Genomic DNA, 6,175 nt, shown 5'->3' on the forward strand with positions numbered 1-6,175 from the left:
TTGTGGGAAGGCTTGCGGTAATACGCCCAATGCCGCTTGGTATTGGAAGGGGTTTTCCAATTCCAATTCCATAAACATCAAAACTAAGATATTGAGTGCACCCAATACCAATTCCAATTCCCAATCTTTAATATCTAGATCCAAATAGGGGGCTATACTTTTCACCTGTAAGATTTCTAATGATTGCAAGATGATACCACATATTGGAATCATTATTGCAAACTAAAAAAAATTCAGCTCCATTCGTTCCCCGCCATCGCGCGTGCTTTGTTTTCCTCCGAAATCATAGCTGCCCCGCCATCACGCGCTTTGTTTTCCTCCGAAATCACAGCTGCTCCGTCGCGAACCCATCCTTCCATTCCTCACCCCTCCAGGCCCCAAATCCTGCACCTCCCTCCCCGAGCTCCTGCGCTCCTCCGAGCAGGGTCTTCTCGTCATCTATCTCGCCGCCCTACGCACTGCCACCGCGCCCGTCATCCATCTCACCGCCCCCATTGCGCCGCCGCTGCCGCCCCCGTCATCTCGCCGCCTCCTTCCCAATCCCCATCCTCGCTGCCCTCCGCCTCCTCCGTCCGGCCATCTACTCCCGCGCCGTCTGTCGTCGCCGCCGTGGCCGACCGAAAGCGGAAGCGGGCCACCGCCACCAAGACCGCCTCCCTCAAGAACCAGATCCGCTCCACAGAGCGCTTCCTCCGCAAGGTATTTGCTGTTGCCGAGCCCCGGGGTCTCCTCGGTCAAGGTCGGGACCCTCTCACTGCTATTTTTTCGGCCCCATGATGGGGTTTAGCTATTGCGTGTGGAGCGGTGGGTGTTTGGCTGGGAGCCTCTCGGTTTTCTAGTTAATTGATTGAAACATTTCGCCAATCGTAGGTTGGACTTTAACTAAACATGGTAATTTGGATGCGATGATGAATTGCTCGGTTACAAGTTATTTTTCATTGATTGCTTCAGAGGCATATTGATGGTTCAACTGAGGCCTCCGTTCGTCACATTCGGCTCAGTAGACTAGTTCATGTTGTAGCTGGATTACTGCTCGTTCAGGCAGCTTATAAATGTGAAATGTTAAGTATGCTGCTCAAACTGATTGGTCAGAAAAGGTTATGAAAGGTCTGTGTTTGTTCCTGTCAGAGAAGTGAGGAAGCATAATTGAACTTGATTTAGAAGAGTGTAGTCCTGACTATGCAGCTCATGCCTCTTTCTGTGCATCTACTACATATAGTTAATTGTAGACAAACAAAATTTTCACTTCTATTGGAGTAGGAATAAACTGACAATTGATTTATAATTCACCTCTATCAAAGGAGGTACAAGCTTAGTCTTGCCTACACTGTTCTAAATCAAGTCCATTTTCTTTGAGCTATATTTAAGGAGGTTGCTTGTCCATTTCTGTTTTCATGGATCGAGATTCTTTTCTATTCTCCCAATTATGGCAATGAACCATAGCCCCCTTTTTGTCTAGCTGTGGTGATACGTTAATGCTATATGTTTAATTTTTTGGACCTTCCAGATGACGTTAGGATTGCTCAAGAGAAGAAACTTGAAGAACTGAAGAGGCAGCAAGAGCTTCAGAATCAAGTGGCTCTTCAACGGATAGTACAGCAAGAGCTTCAGATTGAAGAGCTATGGTGAGGGGTAAATTTATCTCTACTAACAGAAGGGAAGACCCAATGTGACGAAATGCTAGAAAACTTAACTGTGCAAACTTTAAATGGTATTTTACTGAGGCAAAATCTTCTTTGTCATGTAGTATCTCTGCACTTGAAATCAGAGAGTTCTCATTGAAATTTTAATAGCAGTAATGGGAACAATCTTATACCTGTTGACCTGGCATACTGCCTTAGGTGACCTGACATCTATGCCAGACTACTGGAGGTGTTGTGTTGTTACGAAAATTAGAAGTTAATTATTTGTTGACATCAAATCTTTTAAGTTTTCATGTTATATCAAGACTATTTTGGCATGTAAATAGACTAGCAGTTATTAGTGCCAGAGCATTGTATTCAAAATGTACATATTACCTTTGAACTATTAAATAAAATAGGAGCTATAAATTTGACATTAGAATTTATACACATGCAAAATTGTAAATCTGAGATGTGTACATAATGGTTCTTGAATTTTGTGTTTTCATGCAGAGGAGGTGGATGGAGCTGCTCAAAGAGCAGAAACAGAGAATGTCGAATGAAATACATGGAGCAGTTCTGCAAGCACAAGCTGTGGGGTATGTTATCTGTCTAGGTGGCACACTAGATGCCTGACAAAATTCTTTAATCTCGCTCTTACTCGCGGCATGATTTTTTCTGTTATGATTACATGGGACCAAATAATTGGTACTGTTGGCACCGATAGCATCTTTGTTGTGCATGATGTGGTTGTGCCAGTGGCTACTACTTCTTGCAAGTCATTACTAAGTTGTAGATGCTACTTTGTTGTGAGCAGCAGTAGTAGCAATAGTAGGTTCATGTTGGGTCCGGCAAAACTCATTTCTGCTAGGCAAAACTCATATCTGCTAGCCTCACCTTCTTAAAGATAATTTCAATGCGCAAGTGGTTATCAATTTAAGAGATTTTCTGTGAGCACCTCTTATGTCTGAAACTGATAGCATCTTGGAGAATTTTCTATAACCGATTGACAGTTGTGAGGAGCAACAGTAGCAACAGTCAGCAGTTGTTCTATTCTAAGTTTCTAACTTCTAAACTAGGTTATGGGAATACTCATATTTGTGCGTAGATCTTAGACCTAATGCTTGTATCTTTTATTTCTAAAACTAAATAGCATCTTGGGGATTATGTCTATTTTACCATTGTTGTCCTTGGAGCAATATATCTTTTTGCAGCGTCACAAAATAGTTTGATCACAACATGTTGCCAATAAAATGACAGCTTCATGGCAGGTCGATTAGGTTGCTACATGAAGCATGGCAAGAAAAATGACAGCATATGGTGCTGTAATCGCTCTGGGTATTGAATGGAATTACCGGCAAGCGTGTATTATTCATCTTGTGAGAACCAGAAGCTTTTCATTACCTTCTAGATGCCACCTTGTTAATATTCAGATTGAAGTCAATATCTTTGCTCCATATGCTTCTTTTTTCCAACGAAAAAATGGCCTGTACTATTTTAAATTAGCCTGATTTTTCCCATATGCTTGGTTCTAATAGCTGTGCCAATTGACTTATGATAGCTATGCAGGAAGGCTCTTCCAATTTGATTAATTCATGATGTGTTTGCAATGTAGGAAGGAAGATGGATAGCTAGATGAACTGTGCTGCTTCAGTAATGCTTCTCTAAAAATTCAATATGGTGTGTTTGTGCAGCTTGTCAAATATTGGTCTATAGCTGATTGCCGATTGCCATGGTCGCACCAATGTTTTGCTGCTGCTGTCCAGGTCCAGATAGCAACATACTTCCAGCCTCTGGTCAGTTGTTTGACGCATCGAGAATCATGAGATTTCCATGTCCAAGATGCCAAAGTAGAAATTGAATTCTTTTGTAAAATCTATTTCTAAACATTTTTGTCTTCTAATGGTTCCCGGATTGGTTAATTGGCTAAAGGATACGACCAATTTTTGCAGTGTTTCAGGTTAGAAAGGGATTGCTCAAGGATGATATGCCTCATTAGAAGTTTGCACTTCACCACCGTTGGCTCCATGTTGTGAGCGTCAGTTAAAACATGCTGCAGATATACAAATGTACAATGTTCAGGTTGACCCAGAATCTAGTTTAGTCATAGCTGAATGAAATTTGAGCCTACAATTGCTACGATACTATATTTCCTTTTTTAGTTCATAAAGAAATAGCACTTTGATATCATATTGAGGCTAGCAAGCTTGTTTTCGTTAACTATTGTTTTGCCCGTGGCAACGCACATGCACGTCCTAGTTAAAATGTAAAAAGCTTTTGGATAGAGGAACTTCTATTTTCCTAGTATATTCTTCATTTTTTTCTTCTATAAATTCATAAGAGCAGTAGGGCTTGCGGCTTAATGTCTTTGAGTAATAGCGTTAGTATTGATCTTTTGCATGACATGTAACACAAATTTTGATGTAGCCTAGCGGTTAGATGGCTTCCTTTATACCGTTTCAGTGCTAGCCATTTTTTTCTATTTTTGGTTAGTACATGAAATATCCAAAGCAGCTCAGTTCTCGGCCCACCAATCTGTGGCAGCCTAACAGGTCGGCCAGACATGCGCAAGGTCCAAACTCGACCACTAGCATGCTGGTCTAAGATCATAACAAAGAGAGTACAGTATATGACATGTGGGATCCACTTGTGAGTGATCCACCATAATAGATGGACCCACGTTGCTAGAGGCCACAATACCATTTACAAAAAATCTGAGAAAAAATCAGTATGAAAAGTTTTGTGATGTTTCTGATTGGCAAAAAGATCATCTATTCGCAACCATGTTTCTGATAGTGGTGAGAGCATCAATGTTTTGCAACCAATATTGTATTTCGTGGCAATGACCCTTACATATTGCCACAGAAAAAATCATTATAAAAACACAAAGCACATGTGGTAACAGTATTAGCTATTTGCCACCAATTTTCAAATGGTTGCGACAACATCAATCTTTTGCAACGGAATTACACAATGGTGGCAATAACACCTATCTATCGCATCTAAATTTCAATTGTTGCAATGGGCTCTGTGGCAATAGGCCAAAAATCTAGTAGTTGAGGTACCGTGGTGGTAAGGTGCTCGAGTCCAAACTTTGGAGACCCTGGTTCGATTCCCTCATTGTGCATCTTTTAATTTTTCCATTAAGTAAAACTCGCAACCATTTTTCAACTCGTGGTGACAACACCTATCTATTGCCATGGGCTATGTGGCAACGTAACAAATTCAATGCAATATTACTTCCTACTTACAACATTACGTATTTCGTGGCAATAACCCTTACATATTGCAATGCAAAAAAAAAATCTATAACAACGCAAAAAAACCGTGGCAATTTATTCAGCAACTCGCAACCATTTTCAACTCGTTGCGACAACACCGACCTATTACAACATATTTTCCGTTGTTGCCTTGGGCTATGTGGCAATGTGACAATTTCGTTGAGAAAATGTCAAAGCCTTGCAACATTGCGTATTTCATGGCAATAACCCGTCGATATTGCAACGAAAACAATTAGTTATTGCAACAAAAAACACATGTGGCAATATCGCCTACCTATTGCAACGAATTTTCAAATGGTGGTAATAACGCCAACCATTTGCAACGAAAACTCAAAATTGTTGCAATAACCTCTACCTGTTGCAACAAAATTTGAGTTGATGGATGATAGCCGTGGCAATAGCCCTAAAATCTAGTAGTGATTCTTAGTATACTATACAATTCTTAGCATATTATACAAATCAAACTTGTATTTATACAATTACTATATATACAAAATTTTATCTCGGTCATTACTAGGATTCTCTCGTCGTGGTGTTGCTCAGTGCGTCTAATTTTTGTCTGTTGTAACAAAATTCTCCTTATGGATTTATCACCTCGTCCACCAGGAATCCTACGAGACCTTCACAAATTGCCCCTATTCTTTCCTTCTCCAAGAGTTTTAGTTGAATATTACACATCTGTAATTTGGAAATATGTGAATGTGTTGACGCTAGATTTTGACACGATAAAATTGGCGTTAGGAGAGGAAGAAATTAGAAGATGCGGCGAGATACAAGGGCGACGTTTGGAAATCGGCCGATTGGTGCTACAGTCAAGGATCGGTTGATTGGTGCTACAGTTGAGGATCGGCCGATTGATGCTACACCCCTGAGGTTTGGGATCGTACGCGCCCGACCCTCCAAGGGAGGATCTCCGCCTCGCCCGACCTTAGTTTCCAGGGTTGGAGTAGTCTGAGCCCTCGACATGTGGGTCCTAATCGGTTGTCCCTTGCCGATGAGGTGATCGACCGATTAGGAGGCTGGAATAATTGGGCCGGTATGGGCCTAAAAAGGATTATGAAGATGAAGAGGGAATCAGCCCATGAAGTGCGCGATAATCGACCTAGTACGAATCGTACTTGTAAATATTCGTTTTCTGTTTAAATTTAGGGATAAAGTTCTAATCGGATAAGAAGTCGTTTGTAACGGGCTATAAATAGCCACCCTTGTAGATCTGTAATCATCATCAACTCAATACAACAAACTACTATTTCCTCGTACTTAGGGCCTGTT

At 41.1% G+C, this 6,175-nt stretch overlaps 1 long non-coding RNA gene across 7 annotated transcripts; it reads left to right on the plus strand.

The window, feature by feature from the left end:
* The first annotated feature begins 233 nt into the window (after positions 1 to 233).
* On the plus strand, positions 234 to 3,912 carry LOC101775825. Of its 7 annotated transcripts, none has more exons than XR_002677609.1 (5): positions 238 to 699; positions 1,508 to 1,625; positions 2,136 to 2,221; positions 2,894 to 3,472; positions 3,575 to 3,912. It is a non-coding gene; the product is annotated as an uncharacterized LOC101775825 (long non-coding RNA). The 7 variants fall into 7 exon arrangements; XR_001393195.2 differs by having other exon boundaries at positions 245 to 699; positions 2,894 to 3,001; positions 3,238 to 3,912; XR_002677611.1 differs by having other exon boundaries at positions 234 to 699; positions 1,508 to 1,711; positions 2,883 to 3,912.
* Positions 3,913 to 6,175: the final 2,263 nt, after the last annotated feature.

This window comes from Setaria italica, chromosome V (assembly GCF_000263155.2).
Source record: "Setaria italica strain Yugu1 chromosome V, Setaria_italica_v2.0, whole genome shotgun sequence".
Lineage (NCBI taxonomy): Eukaryota > Viridiplantae > Streptophyta > Magnoliopsida > Poales > Poaceae > Setaria > Setaria italica.